The sequence below is a fragment of the Amia ocellicauda genome, chromosome 10 (genome assembly GCF_036373705.1).
Source record: "Amia ocellicauda isolate fAmiCal2 chromosome 10, fAmiCal2.hap1, whole genome shotgun sequence".
NCBI classification, from domain to species: domain Eukaryota; kingdom Metazoa; phylum Chordata; class Actinopteri; order Amiiformes; family Amiidae; genus Amia; species Amia ocellicauda.
In genome coordinates, this window is record NC_089859.1 from 527,529 (window position 1) to 545,101 (window position 17,573).

Below are 17,573 nucleotides of genomic sequence, written 5' to 3' on the forward strand. Positions count from 1 at the left end.
ATTTTAACAAGAATTGGATTAAAGTATATTGCGTTGTATTTTTACAACAGTTCGTAAAAAATCACTACCCACCAGCACCACAACCACCACCACCAAAGTACCTCAAACCTTTCTGGTTGTGGATGAACATAAAAAGGTTCTCCATGTTTATGCTAAAGGCAATTTACTGATATCCACTCAAGAAGCTGCTTAATATGGGAGTTGCATATCAGGTTTCAGTGGCTGAAGGCTAGCTGTCTCACCGCAAAATGATGATCATTTGTTTTGCTGAAGAAGAAATATTGGTTGAGTACAAGGCTGTTAATCAGGCTGCCACAACCACGGCGGCTCCGGATTTCAGTACCCGCCAATTGCCTGGGAGTATATGTCTACCCTCTAAACCAATTTACTTAACACTTGATATAATGGGGCAGTTCTCTGCCTTCATTAAAGCCTAGTCTCTGAGCCTGCGTGGCCCTGATTCAGTGCGATAATCACCGGGATCACCCCACTCAAAACCAATTGGGTGGCTTATCAGCTTTCTCAAAAGGACAGTTACGGTGATCCAGCAGGGTTTAATGGATTGACTTCAAATCAGGCAAACAAATTTTTGTAACGGGTAAAGTGTTCATTTAAGATGTGCAGTGCATGCTAAATGGATTGACTGTAATGGTAGCTCATCTAATGCACTTTAAACACTGATGTTTTTCCTTTAAACCGGGGGTTTACCCATGTAGAACATGAACAGCCAATGTGCACATGATGTATTTTAAGCTAAAGACGCTTGCGGGCCATTTATAATTTATTGAACTGAAAAATAAATAAAGAATAACTCTGTGGGCAATGGACCGTGTTTGCGAAGAAATAAAGGTTTTACTGACATTTAATTGCCTTTTTGTGTTCTCTTACCCTATCTGGCTGCTGCTCCCACTGAGCAGGGTTGTTAACGTATGCCTACAGATGTTGGGACGTTCATTGCAGAAGGTCAACTGGAAGAGCTGCCAACCAGTAGCACTGTGGATCTGAAAATGAGCCTCAGCAGACCCAATCAACCATGTACCCAAATAATTCATAAGGGCAACCCAGTGTGCATCTCTGGATAACAATAATCAGTGTACACATTTTTCAAAAGCCACTGTTGGAGGACAAGCTTTTAAATGAATGTTTTAGGTATGTCACATGACCAGGACTGAACAACGAAGTTTTGCTTTCAAACTCGCATGTATCACCTTTAGTACGCAGTGGGGCCCTTGAGTCAGATATTTCAAAAGTGACTGTTAAGTCATGTTTTTATATACAAACCTGAAAATGAAAAGACATTTATATGCAATCAACTCACATATTATATTTGGTCCATTAGTCTAATCAATATGCAAGCATTTCAGCTGCCTGCTAACCTAAATGGTACTTAAATTCCAATCTATTAGTAAATTACTTTTATAGAACACCTAATAAGTAAAAAATATTACAAATTAAATAAGTCATAAAGTCTGTTAGTTTAATAGCTGTGTGTAGCTAGTTTCATGTCAAATAAACATTTATCTACTCTGAGTAATTATAGGAGTCAACAAACATTTTTTCCTCATTCATCTAGGGGAAACCCATTGATTCCAATTCCATGTAAGCAATTATGATTAGATCATCATACTTTTAGTTTTTCTTTCCCAACAACTGTATTATTCAGTGCTTGCATAGTTTGGATTTGTCTCTTATAAATACGGTTTCACATTGTCAAATTCAATGGGGTGTGTTTCTGATGGGGGACTTCTCTCAGATGTTTCATTATTAATTCTACATCATTCCCATCTAACTGCATCTTATATGGGCTGTGTAAAAGCTCAATGCAGCGCTGTCGACTCCAGAGAAGGCTTTATCTGCAGATACTTTTAGGAAGAACTAGATACAAATCCAAAGGATAAAATACACAAGTTTACATGGAAAAAATAATAAAAAGCAAAAACAATTTTCATTTAAACATGCTCGGGAAAACGGGATGTGCTGAAAGTCATAGCCTAGACCTGAAGTTCACATTTTCATTAAAGCAAGGCAAACTTGCTCTTGACCAGACAGAGGTTTGTGCCAGCGAGGGCGGGAGGCCAGCAACCGTGTTTCGTATTGTACTTGCAAATGAGAAGTTACAGGTGAAGGGAGTTTAGGTGCCATCCTCTGTTAACCACCACTGCCGTTTCGCTGAATCAACTCCGATTTGAAACCCTAGAATACTCAATTTCCCATCTTCCTGTGATAGTTGAATTCCCAACAGTGCCAGGAGAGGCAGTCGAACAGCTCAGCGCAACAAGCATGATGGATGGTTTTAATTCGATATTCATAGATTGTCTTTGGTGATGCCTCTGTACGAGGAAAAACTTGCAGCAGAATTAAAATTAGCCTCGTATCTTGCCTCCGTGCTCCTTCAGCCAGAGGGCCTATAAACCTACATCAAGACAAACTTGAACATAAGCCATCTTGGTGTCTTTGTAAGGGACAGGGCCCTTATGAATTGTAAATGGTACTTGTCCATGGTTCCCCTTCGGCATATACAAGTGTCACCATTTTAACAGGGGCCGGTCAAAACCTTCTTTGAGAGTTCACATGTTTTACACTCCTTTTTCAGGTAAAATTTCTACCCTTGATGGTTTTTCATGTAGTTTTATAATGTATTATCATGCTCAATAACCCCACTGACTAAAACACTGAAGATAAATTAGATTTCTTGAGGAATTGCCTTCCAAGGTGATTTTTTGGCGTGTGTCTGGGATGTTAACACTTCTAAATCATACATATTTATACCTTACCAAGACAAGGACATGTGCTTTCACATGACAGCTGTTCATATTTCTTAAACTCAGCTGGAAATATTATTTGACCAGATTAGTACTAAAAAAAAAATCTAAATCGAAGTAGCACCATTGGAATAAACACATGACATTCAAGACAGCTTATGTAACGAATAACGAGGCTTAAGTGGTGAAAAGAGAAAGCAATTAAGTAATAAAACTATACTTAATGAACATATAACAATACTGCTGCTCATCTACACCAAAGACAATGATTGGTATGTGTCTTCTTACGCTGAAACACAAATGATTGTCTCTATACATTACTGCCATTTCTTTGGGACTATTCATACTGAAGACCTAAATCATAAGATTTGTTAATTTTCAGGAGATTGTGTGAATTACAGTGCATCCGTAAAGTATTCACAGCGCTTCACTTTTTCCACATTTTGTTATGTTACAGCTATATTCTAAAATTGATTAAATTAATTATTTTCCTCAAAATTCTACAAACAATACCCCATAATGACAACGTGAAAGAAGTTTTTTTTAAATCTTTGCAAATACATTAAAAATAAAAAACAAAAAAAGCACATGTACATAAGTATCCACAGCCTTTGCCATGACACTCAAAATTTAGCTCAGGTGCATCCTGTTTCCACTGGTCATCCTTGAGATGTTTCTACAACTTGATTGGAGTCCACCTGTGGTAAATTCAGTTGATTGGACATGATTTGGAAAGGCACACACCTGTCTATATAAGGTCCCACAGTTAATAGTGCATGTCAGAGCACAAACCAAGCCATGAAGGAATTGTCTGTAGACCTCCGAGACAGGATTGTATCGAGGCACAGATCTGGGGAAGTGTACAGAAAAATGACTGCAGTATTGAAGGTCCCAATGAGCACAGTGGCCTCCATCATCCATAAATGGAAGAAGTTTGGAACCACCAGGACTCTTCCTAGAGCTGGCCGCCGAGTTATTCTCAGCCGCTCGTCCGGACTCCCGTACCAGTCAGCGCCAGCAGGCCTGATGATGGATCGGGTAACTTCACCAGTCGTTGGTCCTTCCTTCCTCTCGCCGCCGATTCCCAGAGATGTACTTTGGTTTATTTTTATAAAGCAATGGTTATCGCCTACACTCTACACTGTTCACTCTTTGAATTACAATAATAAAATAAACGTTACGAATGAAAAACAATAAACACAGTACAAAAAAAAAATTGGGACCGATGTCCAGAAAGAAAACAGATTTGTTTTACGGGCTCGTTAGTCTCCGTACCCCCTGCACTGTAACACACTGATGACCCTCTCTACACCGACTGCACTCTGAACTGACCCCCTGCACTGTAACACACTGATGACCCTCTCTATACCGACTACACTCTGAACTGACCCCCGATTGTTTGGGCATGAAGTTTTATTAGTTACCCGTTGGCAACGGTTGTTGAGGCGTAGGGGACCCAAATAGTGATTGGACGATGTACATAACTTATCAATCTACAAGATGTGATTGGTCAGATCCAACCAGCCTCATTTTAAAACAACCCAAATTGCAGTTAAAATGGGGGGGCAAAATAGATGCTAAAGGCGTTGCCAAGCCAACGGGTAATGAGCAGTTAATTTTTTAGTTCTTAAAACAAAAACAAAAAAACGGACACGGTACAGGCCCAGGAGGGTGGGTTTACATCTCAGACAGCAAGCATATGTACACAGAAGCAATACAACAGACAGTTGTAAACAAAAGCACATTTTACAGGGTGTTACATAACATTCATCATTTATTGGTATAATTGTTTTACGCTGTAGGTATATCAGTATTCTTTGTTTGGGCTGAGGTTGTGTTTGGCAAACTAATCAATTGTGTCAATTTCTAATCTTTAGGTTTTAATTATTGTTGAGTCGACTTTAATTGTTCTGAAAGAGACTCGGGAGCCAGGTTTCCGAAAAGAGGAAAGCAAACGGTACAAACCACACAGCTGAACTGCTAAAGTGATAAGATCGGGTCTTAAGCACCAGAATCTGTGAAATCTTGCTTCAGATGTTACCCTGTCACTTTGCTTTCCGTGGCCAGTTAGAGCTCAAAGTCCTGCCAGGAGCAAATCCGAAATCAATTCCACCGGATTACCTTCCTCCACGTTCCCCTGATGCAGCTGCACTGCCTGCCTTTTCACTCGTCCATTTCTGCACTCCAGGTTTGCCGATTTCACTATTCTCGATACAGTCGGAGCCAGCCACTTGCCATGCAATCTAGATGGGCCTCTGTGCTCACAATTGCTTATCTCTGATCCCCCTGCTCTCAATGCATGACACGAAAGCGGAAAGGTAAGTCTGCATGAGATGTCACACAATGTCCAGCCAGAAGCCACTGATCTGAGTTCACAGCTCTATCACTCGGTCATTCCGCGATTCAGGGAAGCCTTCTGCTCTTTCTATCTTCTCCTGGGCTGATTAAACGGGGAATTGCATGTATATCCCTGCTCTGTTTTTTAATGTCTCTTTCATAGAATGCAAAGGAGCACTCTTACAATCTAAAAGTAATCTGTGCAATCTCAAATCCATACTGTGAGGTATAGTACTGTGCAAAAGTTTTAGGCAGGTGTGACAAAATGCTGTAAAGTAAGAATGCTTTCACAATTAGACATGTTAATAGATTATATTTATCAATTATCTAAATGCAAAGTGAGTGAACAGAAGAAAAATCCACATCAAATCCATATTTGGTGTGACCACCCTTTGCCTTCAAAACAGCATCAATTCTTCTAGGTACACTTGCACACAATCATGGATTTTGTAGGCATATAGTCAGGTGTCTGATTAAACAATTACACCAAACAGGTGCTAATGACCATCAATTCAATATGTAGGTTGAAACACAATCATGAACTGAAACAGAAACAGCTGTGTAGGAGGAATAAAACTGGGTGAGGAACAGCCAAACTCAGCTAACAAGGTGAGGTTGCTGAAGAACACCAAACACCATGGCAAGACTGAGCACAGCAACAAGACACAAGGCAGATATACTGCATCAGCAAGTCTCTCCCAGGCAGACATTTCACGGCAGACATGAAATGTTTAGGTAAAACTAAGAGAGACACAAACATTTAAATAGTTCACATCACAGAACATGTACTGCATTTTAACATACATTGAAATATATTTAGTAATACATACAAATGTTAATAGTACACTATGCACATTGAAATAACAGCAATAACTAATAAACAGTTTACGTAAAAAAAAACACCCACATCACATCACCAACATTTTCAAAAATTAATTATTACTTCATCTGATTGAGCTAGATTATTGCTTTATATAGAATAGTTCATTGCTCACAAAGTTATGACACTTTATACTCCCACTACTTGGAATATACAAAACGGTTGTTAAAGTTCCCGTGACATTCTCGTCATAAACTCTTCAGCAATATGCACTTATATCCATCATATTTACATGACATTTAGCACACATATCCCTGACACGTGTGTTCTGACCTCACTCGAGACACTGCTCAGTCACAGATTAATGCCCCTCTCTCTCTCGGGTTTACATGCTCTTAGTTTATTGCACTAGAGACGAGCTGCTGTTTACCCGCAGCCATGCAAAGGGCAAAGGAGTGTCTTATGCATTACGCCTTGTTATTTAATACTTAGTTGTAATGATCTTACCAAGTGGTTTTTCACATAACTGACAGAGCTATAGTCGTGAATAGATGTGTTTGATAAAGTTAGGATTACAACACGATGTACATGAACAGTGCACAACAGACCCACAATAATATAGAGAGCATAATGAGAATAGGAAACAAAAGTGAACCTCATTAACCATGAAACGCCCATCAGCACCTTGAAACCCACAATCAACGGACCAGTTATCTTGCAATTTTAAAATGTGACCATTTCAGGATATATTATTTCAGGCAGTAGTGTTTGCTCATAAACTGCTTGCTGTGGAAATGGGCTTGTTTCCGACTTTTTTGTGGTGAAGCAAAAATGTAATGCATCAGTTATCACACTACAGCAGCATTGAGAACTAGTCAGCAGGTCATTCATTCTGTCATTGCTCTGTAACATGTGGTTGGCTAGTTATCTGCTTACATGGTATGTTGTGTTGAATTCAAAGCTAACTACTGATTCCGAATGCAAATTAGTTCAATAATAGTTAGCTTGTTGCATTGAGGTCACACAAGCATCACTCGACAGGTGAGGTGAAATTATGAATAACGGCTGATACATGTGCGCCTGCTTGTCCTCGTCCTTTTTTCTGCACTCTTTTAAAAGATGCCATCTCTCTCTATCTCTCTCTCTCCACCTCCGTGCTCTCATCAGAGACCTACTGTATCCCGTAAAGGGTTACAAAGATCAGTGGGTTTTGAAAACGACTGAATTTAAACAATTTTGAAAATAACAAACACATTTGAATATAATTTTGCCGTAGACTGTAGGAAAAAAGGTAAAATTAAAATCCTGGAGACGGACTGACCAGGACAGGGCGAATATTCAAGGTTGCTACATAACTGTAATATTTCACACAATAGGTAGGCGGAATGTGTTTATAGTAAGTATGCTTGATATTTAAAGTCAGAGCTAAGCAATCAAAAGCAATTAAAATGAAATGAATGGTACAACAAATACAAAAAAACGATTTAGCTGGAAAAATGCTCAAGTGGTAAAACTGATTTCAATGTAGCTCTAATTCTTCTGCTGCGCCCACATTATCAAGTCGCTTTTTGAAAGACACATTTCAATTTAAACTGTAGTGCCCAACGCGAAAATCACAAAAGCAGGCGTGTTTGCATGAGAACCATTACTGACCCTCGGGCAAAAAGTTGTGTCTGTCATTATCAAATTAAATGAGAAAAGTTTTACACTTTTACATATGGAAGTGAAATTTAGGACATCCATCGGCCCTTCTCATTACTGCTAAGGATCTTGTACACCTTTTGTTTGGTCATTTTATGTTAGTAACTAATAAAGGGGGTATTTCTGAATGTGAATTGTCTTTCCTGATTGCTACATAAAATGTTATTGTGGGGGAATACGATGCGACCTCTTTCAAACTAGTGTGGCATAAAAAAAACGAATGGATAAAGAGCCGCATTATTCCCCCTTGGGCATGTTTTGAAGATGGTTTTTAAAAACAGAGAATTAATGGAGCAAATTCTCAATTTCCACTCAGAGCTGTGGGGGGGGGGGGGGCGGGTGTTGACTCTTTACTGCTTCCAGTGCAGCGTATTATTAGTGCCGTTCTCTGCAGAACAGGAGCAAGCACGTCCCAGAGACGAGACCCAGGCCGCACTGCTCTTCAAACCTCAGTTAACACAGGGGCTTTGAGCTCCATCGAAGCCTGGGAGCTACAGTAGGCTTCACAGACCGTCTCCACTTTGGGGCCAATGTCTTTGTGTCTCCTACCATAGAGCAGCTTCGGTCAAATGAGCTGTGTTCCAAACCCAACCCTCACGAAGAACACAAAACCGGTTTCTTCCATATGATAGCGAGGCTGTGAACAGGAAAGCTCTGTTGTGTTTGTGAGTGAAATATCTTTGATTTTAGTCCCAGATGGCTGCTGCATTCAAAGTCAAGGCTTTTGTTCTATATGAACTATGAATTATTCATTTTGTTTACAGAATATATTCTCCCACCATATATGCAAAAAAAAATGACTGTGCACAAATAAAGTGATTGAGATGAAGAGGAGGGGACAAATCAAGTGTAATCAAATCATATACAACCAAACACTGGGACAGAGGTGTCTTGGATTCCTTTGAAAATAGTCTGAAGAGATCCAGGTGTCAAAAGAATAAACCGGTAAACCATCTATGACACCAAAACTATACAATGCTGTGTTTTCTACTTTCATGACCTGAGCAGGTTATTAAGATGTATCATATGTATTTCCTGGTACAGTCCACCTAAAGTATAGATACATTTTGGGGAAGGAGTTATCTGATGCTTTCAAACCTTGCCAACAAATTTGAGTTGAGACGCATGTGGTGCATATTTGAAGATTAAGAAGATTCAATGTTCTTAAAAGCTCTTCCACTGTGATTCAGTGTTTTTTTTAAACAAATGCAAATAATTTGGCCTTTTTTTGTAGCTTGGAAGTTTTTTTTACTGACTTCCCATACTTAACTTTTAACTCTCCATGAATAAAGGTTTCAGGTCATAAAACAAAAACTTAATTATATTTGCATAATACATTGTTAAATAGCTGCCCGTAAAGACAAACTGACTGTAGCTTAATAGTATTTATAAAAGAAGAAAAAAAGCCCAGTTCACCGTCCTGTGGTTATGACGGGGGATCAGAGAGCATGACATTTTGAATATAGCCTATTTGCCTGCGGCTCACGTTACTTTAGTGAAGGTCTCAGGTGCAATACCAATGAAGTGTGACATTGAAAACCGTGCCCAGGACACACACTGTTGTCTGCAATGCAAAACGGAAAACCGTTATATCATAACATCCACCTAATCACCATATTCTATGAGTCAATCCTTAATTAAAGTACATCTTATCATCTCAGTGTATTCTTCTAAAGTTTCTCTTCTTAGGGGTGTGTTCAAGTATAGATTTCTCAGCATTACATGTATTTGTTTTATTGCCAAGTATTGCACATACATGCAATTAGACACATGTTTAAAGTAAACATTAAACCTATTTTTTTTGGGGGGGGGGGGTTCTGTTATCACTGCAAATTTGTATCTGATATCTTATTGATATATGATGTTTGAATAATGATTACTCCAGATACATTCCATATGCACAGCTTTGATCTAAACCAGCCCAATGGAAAGACTTCATTATGGAGTGCAATGACAAGGGTAGAAGAGATTTTTTCCTTCCTTTATTTTTTGTAATTAAATAAAATATTGTCAGTCCAACTACAGCACCTTCTGAAAAGTGAACCCCCTTATTCATTTTAATATGACAGGGCTTCTAAATGTCATTAATTATCTATTGCTGCAGTAACAACAGGGGTATAAGGGGTCCTGGTAACCGCAGTGAGGCATCTTTGGAGAAGCCAGTCAAGCTGAACTATAAACACAGTTACATTCCTGGCGACCTTCTGAGCACCAACAACTTGTTAAATAAATAAATAAAATGTTAAAAGCATAAAAGCATACATATATTCTGTTTCTGTAGCTTTAAAGTTAAATTTACCTTTGAAACTGCAATTGAACAAAAATCACAATTATTTCATGGAATATAATGTAACATATAGAGGCTGTAGATGGCAACTTCAATATGCGTTTGCTAGTTCTGTGCTGCAATCAAAGAGAATAATACATCGAGCAGCCAAGCTTGCGATGCACCAAGGACGTTGATTTCCACGATGGGTTACACTGATGTCAATAAAGTGTATACAGAGCTCGACACTAACTAACATGCTTGTGTAACACATACATTTAAACCCCAAATCAAACCAATTGACTGAGGTCAGTTAGGAGACTCGTTTAGATGGCCTGTATAGGACCACTGACCTTCATGCAATGAGATAATAGGTTCAAATCTCTTCTCCCTTGAATCCAAAGTAATCAAATGTCAATGAGATGTGCTTCTCAGACTGACCCTGGAGTCGAACGGTGTCTGTCTCCAGCCCTTTGAGCCGCTTCAGCAATGCTCTCTGACGATCATGCTGTTTCAGAGATTGTCTTCACTACAGCTGTAGGCACGTTCATCCCGATCAGCGCGGTGAGTGGGGTGTGTTGAGCGCGAGCACATGGCTCAGGACAGACATGTCTGCGAGGAAAATACATCGAATTGGCAGAGCTGCACGAATACTGTCCAGTGGGTTCTATTTAATTACACTGTTTCTTAGCAGACACCCTTATCCAGGGTGACTTACAATTGTTACAGATATCACATTATTTTTACATTTACCCATTTATACACCTGGGCATTTACTGGCGCAATCTAGGTAAAGTACCTTGCTCAAGGATTCAACAGCAGTGCCCCCACCTGGGATTGAGCCCGCAACCCAGTACAGAGCCCTAACCACTACTCCACACTACTGCCCCATTTAAATGCATGTCTGTGCCTTTGTGAAGATGTAAAAGCTTATTTAAAACACTGCAGGTAAAAGATACGGGGCTACCCTATACCCTGCTCCATTACAAATAACTCATTCTTCAAAGCATATGTACTAGGCAGGAACTTGCTTGTTTTCCTTTGTGTTTAAGGTTTAACAGGTACCTCTTTCCTTCTTTCTCTGCCTCTTGTCTTGCTCTCATATACACTGAATTCTGCTGATTTATATATATATATATATATATATATATATATATATATATATATATATATATATGTATATATATATCACACACACACAGTTCCTTGCAAATTAATTCAGACCCTTCCTATGGTGTGAAATTACAAAATGATGTTCAAGCTCTCTCAAGTCATTAGGAATCGCTTAAGGACAGCAGGTTTCATGTCTTTCCACAGATTTTCCATAGGATTCAAGTCAGGCCTTTGACTGGGCCACTCAAGGACATTCATGTTCTTCTTCTTGGCCGCTCCAGTGTAGCTCTGGCCTTGAGCTTTGGATCATTACCCTACTGTGAGGGTCTTTAACAGACTGAAACAGGTTTTCCTCTAGTATTTGCCTATAACCTGTAAGCATCCCCATAACATGATGATGCCACCAGGCTTGACTGTAGGGATGGTGTTGACTGGGAGATGTGCTGTGTTGGGTCTGTGTCAAATATAATGCTTGGCATTTAGAGCAAACAGTTCCAATTTGGTTTCATAATTTTTGAAGGATCACTCAGGTGCTCCATGGGGCTTTGAAATGGCCTATTTTTAGCAGTGGTGTGCCATGACAAAATCGAGTGGGGAAGCAAAGTTGATTTGACCGTTCTATTTTGAAACACTGTATTGCACCATAACATTATGTACTGTACATACTGTACTGTATTATGCATACAAAAGATTAACAGAGCTAAGTTACTTTGTTAATGAGATAGACATAAATATTGTTTCATTTTGACTGTTTTGCACTTCACACATAATTAAAATGCAGAAACACAAAATGCAGATTACTTGTACACAAAGCCCATTCTGCGCTCTTTACAGAGTGACGGCTACCTGTAAGCCATGGATGCCTTTATTGTTTGAACTCTGAAAGTGCCGAGTATCCTTTCCCTTCCCGTGTCAGTTCTGGGATATGCTGCATCTCACACGTATTTTCAATGTCAAATTTTTCAGAGAAAGTTCTCCTTGAAAAAGGATTCGTAAACAAATCGACTATGATGTCTCTGTTGTCAGATTATGTTGTGAAGGTATTTGCAAGGAATATTAATGTTGGCAGCTGCTCAGTTGCTCCCTAATGATTGGACAGTCAGAGCTTTGACTCCCATTGGTCGCTAACATAGGGTCTTCAAGCAAGGCAGAGTATCCCCTGGGAGATTAGTGGCCCGCCTCTGCTCACCTGACACATTGGTGTTCACGCCTATTGGTTAAACTCACTCAAGACCTTCAACTGAAATGGAGAATACTCTGGCAGATATAACAGTCAGCTCAAAACACGAACATTTACGAAGTCACCCGAGCCACTGTGACCCACCTCTGGAAGCACGCTATACGCAAGTGAAGCAACATAAAGTCATGCTTAGACTAAAGCATCCTTCCTGGATTGGTTATATCAGTGAACTGAGTTTAATTTGGTACAATTTGGGAGAAATAATATATAAATAAATACAACATTTGACGGGTAGTTTACTTGGTCTGAATGGTCAGCAGAGAATACCCTGAAGGTCCTGATGGCACGCCACTGATTTTTAGTAATGGCTTCCTTCTTTGCCACCCTGCCATACAGGCTAGTTATGCGTGTTCTGGATATCCAATCCCATCTCACAGTGACATCCCTCACCAAGGGACCGTATATGTATTACAGTTATGCTGATAAAAACTAATAAATTAATGACTTGTGGACTCATTGATTTTCAACACCAGATCTGGTTGCGTAGACCTAAAGGCTGAGTAGAGATTGACTGTGTAGGACTGGAAGGAGTGAACAAACCAGTGAATTAGCGCAGCAGAGCTGGGAAAGTGAACTACTGTCTTCTTGAATAGTGCTTTGTTTCTTTAAATGCCATGAACAAAACGCGCTCAAGTGCTGTCTTTATCAACCAATCCAGAGATATACTTCTGTACACAACTTTATGGTTGAATTTATTGCTAAATTTGGCGTTTCTGATTTTATTAGTTTATATTATTGTTGTTGTTATTACTATTATGATTATTATTGCTGTGCCTATTCAAGTAACTTTTTTCCAGTTCATTTATCATTTAGTCTAATAAAGGTGACTGTAAAGACCTTATCTGATCTAAAGCTTGACAGAAATTCAGCTGACGCACACATGGAATGAAACACCTCAGGCACGGATATAAATGCCCCCTCCTCAATTAATCACACACACATGCATTTATACATGTACATCCAAACACACATACCTATGCACATATATATATATATATAATTTTCTGCAATGCCATACATGTATCTAAACAGATTAGCTTTTCACTAACACTAATGAGGATGAATTTCACTTCTGTCTCTAAGGAAGAACATAAACTGAACTGACTGTATAAAAAATAAGAAACTGTTACTTTTTTCTCCTCTAATTTATGTCTTTAATCAAGCGATAATATTATGAAATGTGTTCCCAGACCACAAAGATATAAATAAACACGTAAGTTCATAAATAAAATCTTGTTTTTCACAGAGGGCCAGATGGCATGTAAAGTACACATAACGGCTTAGAAAAAATGAAAACGACGTGTCAAAGACAGCATTTTAAAACTAAATTTGCAGCGATGATGGCTGAATAGTCGGGTTCATTTTTCTATTGATTGCAAAGGCTTCAGCTTTTCATCAACAATGACAGAATAAATCGCAGCAATGAAAATCCGTGGTTTCTATTGTGCGGTGGCACCCGGAATCACAGAGAGATGCAGAGATCAAAACAAAGAGCACTTGTCTGTGTGCGCACCTGAAGATATGACATGCCTGGAATTACAACATGGGCCGTTGCAGAGCACAATGAGAGCTGATTGTATCTCCAGTAAACCCTCTCCCAGTTCCATGTACCCATAATTACAAACGAAAGCATTTTGCTGTGTTCAAGGGTTTTGCTTATTTAATGTGCTTGTGCAGAATGCTTAATGAATGACGATGTGACGGGTGTTTGGGAAGCGACATTGTGTAACAAAAAGGAAAACACTCGAGAGAAAAAAAAAAGTTAAAAGGCAATTTCCATTTTCTCTCCGTAAAGCAAATCTTAAATGATATTGATCTTTTAATTTAACAGGCATAAAATGGGATCATTGTGAAAATAATTCAGCCCTTGAGCGAAGCATTTCAGTTCTTATGGTTTCAGCATTTCTCCTCAAAAGAAAGACTCTCTCATAAGAATCTGGTGAATTTGTCATTCAGCATCTTTTATGCACTTTGTTGTGGAATCAAACACCACACACAAACTTGTACTACTATTGATGCAGGCTTAAAATAGTACTGCAATACACAAGTGACGAATAGAAAGGGGATTGTATATTTTAAGTAAAGATAAACACTACTGTCTTAACTTTAGAACTTAATTGAACTCTGAACATTCTTTGGAGTGATAAAATCATGCAGATCTAAATGTATATGGTGAGGAGGTTGCTACAATGCTTCCAATTTTTTAGTTGCATAAAACAGGTTAGCTATACCAAATAGTTCAATGCTTCCCCATAAAACCATTATAAGACATTATACCAGGGTGATAGATAAGAAATAAACAGACAAAATACCATATATTTTCACTGCCCCCAATAACCCCTGGAAAATCTCCCAATGTGTCTTGTAATGCAATGCAATGTGACAATGATTGTACATTCTCCACTGCTTTGCACTTCATGCATTATTCAGCAGGGGCAGGAGAACGTTGTATTGTTGTGTCTCTGTCTGGAAGACACATTATACCAATGGCCAAGGGAAGTCTGCACTTATTCTGATCTCTGTTGTAATTATGGAGTTTCTCATCCTTACGGCAGTACACAACTAAATGTGTAACAGTATATTTTAAAACAAACAATTGCAGGAGGTGTCCCCAAAGTGCATATTTTGCAAGTGGTGTCAGCTGTACCTAATTTGTCAAAGTGTTGCTGGTTTCTGCTGGGAGATCTTGATTTCAATTGGGGTTAGTTACCAACTGCCATCAGTCCAGGCTAGGCTTCGGGCGGAATAAGAGCCCCATCAGATGAGTACAAGTTAAAACGATTCATTCCATACTCTGAAGTTTGTAGACGTAGCAAAGGTTGTAGATCTTAATGTCCTGTGAATATAAATGCTCCAGGTCATTCAGTAATGAACAAAAGCACACACACTCACAGACTGCAGTTTAGGTTCTGGGGAATGGACTCAGGAACCGTTACAAACAACAACTTCCTGCCTCTAATTGAAGCTTTAATTTAATTTTATGACATAATTTGATGCATGTATGTATCTATGCATGTGTGTATGCATTATATATATATATATATACCTATACTTTATGCCATGTTGGTATAGATTGTCAGCTTGCATTAATCATGTTGAATCCATTGAATAAACAAACACTCCACACTAGAGCTGACACAGCAAAGAAAATGAAAGTGGGGAAAAAAATTAAAATCTTGGGGGCATTCCCCCCCCACCCTCAAACAGAACAGGAACAAAAAGTGGATTTTACTTATTTTGCAGAAAACAAATCTTAAATGTCAGACATGCATTTAACTGACAACTGTATCTTAATTAAGGACGTCACAATGAAGGCATCTGTCTTATATGTGCAGAACAACTCTATGCTTATTTAATGTATTCAATTAACCACAGCAAATATGTTGGAGGAATTAAGGTTGATGCTGAGCGCATTCTTAGAGTGACATGGGCAGCGCCTCTTCAGTAAATACTACACTGCCCTGGGGGATTATGGGGATGTGATTGGCACATTTGCATATATATGCACATTCCGAAGCAAAGATAGGGCACCTGCCCTCACTTAGTCTTACCAGGACTAGCTGTCTTTAAAGGCCTCAGTCCAAACAAATGTATTGATTAACAGGAAGAACAACTGATTCACTTCACACGGATTTCTGCTCCAGAGCTCTAACAGGTGTGTAGCTGTGCAACACCTGACTGTAATTAAAACGTGCTCTTTTGCAAATGCACAATTAATGCACTCAATTGCTTCTCTGTTGGTTCTGCGTTTTTGTGATATGCTGAGGTTAAAGACAGGTGTGATAGAACACAGCCCTTGTATTAAACTTGGCAAACTGTGCAGATCACATCCTCCCCACAACAACAACACACGGATCCAGTTCATCTAATGAATGTGTAGCCGGGAAAATATTCAGCGAGTTACATTATTGAATAACGGTGATGTCATTAAGGGACAAGCGTGGTGTAAAAAATCTGAGAGACAAAGAGATCAGAAATGTTGATCAAATTAAATTAATATTTTTTTTTTCTGAATAGGCTGTCAATCATGACATGACCATTGACTCTGTGGTACAATGTCATCGTAGCACACAAGGACACAAAGCAAAGTGCTTATAAAGATTAGATCAGAGGGCATGCGCAGCTGACAATGTCACACTTCCCTCGCTCACTTTATTCTGAGTGGGATTAAATAATGAATTTAAACAAAAAATATCAAAACACTGAAGCAGGTTAGTGCACCAGCGTGTGAGAGGACATGGGCAATCAGTTGTTCTCCATTGTGAGCCACATTCTGGAAGTGCCTGCCTGCCTGCATGGCTATTTCTGTTCATGCTCTGCATTCCCATAGGGGATAGGTCTTAGCAATGTGCCACAGGAAATAATTTCATGCATCAATGCAGTCCCTTGAAACTAATTTGGCATTCTATTTTGTTGCTGCCACCACCTTACTTCAAAAGACAGTTCTGCACTTTTATTTTCTCTTTCTCCCTCCTAAGGCAAAGAACAGCAAGTCTAATTTTTACAAACAGTTTCATTTCAGGGACGAGAACAATGACTTAATTTGAGGATTCTTTATTTTAAATTATCATCACAGTCGTTTTTATCCTCACCAAACCCCGATACTGCAGCTACACTGCAAGGATTGCAGACACAGCCTGTTGTTCATTGTATCCCTGCCTAACATTTTGAAACTTGTCTTTAAGGGAGGAGAAATATTCCGAAGCACTTTGGAAAAGGTCACCTTTTTATTCTCAGTCTGGCTCTCCGGTGACACAGAAACATATGGCTTGTTAATTGTTATTATTTTGTTAATTTCCTCTGTTAAGACTCACTGAAACCCATTTATCAGCACAGTTTAATGTTCCCTTAGTGAAGCAATAATGAGTTTGTCCGCTATATTAAATAGCTTCGCCAGATGAGCAATGAGGTTATGGTGAGGGGGTTAACTTATGACAATAAACAACACCTTACATTTAGATGACGCTAAGCTTAACACGTTTATCAGTTAATGCACAATAAGTCACACTTTGTCCACAGTGAGATGTCAAACATCATCACAGGAGAACAAAACAGTATAAAAATAACACAAAGAAATGATACAGCCTAGGCCTTACAGAACTATTATTAGTACCAGTCCTCTGCTGTGTGAGCCAACTCTCCGGAAACAAGACATGAAATAATAAAGCATACATACAAATAAAATACAATAATAGGCCTATATATTAAAAAAAAAAAAAAAAAAAACTTTCAAAGACTTGTGTGTACGTACATACACAATTAAATAAATACAGTGTTGGGGGAAAAACATTTTTATGTCTACATAAAAACACTTCAGATCAAGAGTAGTTTTTG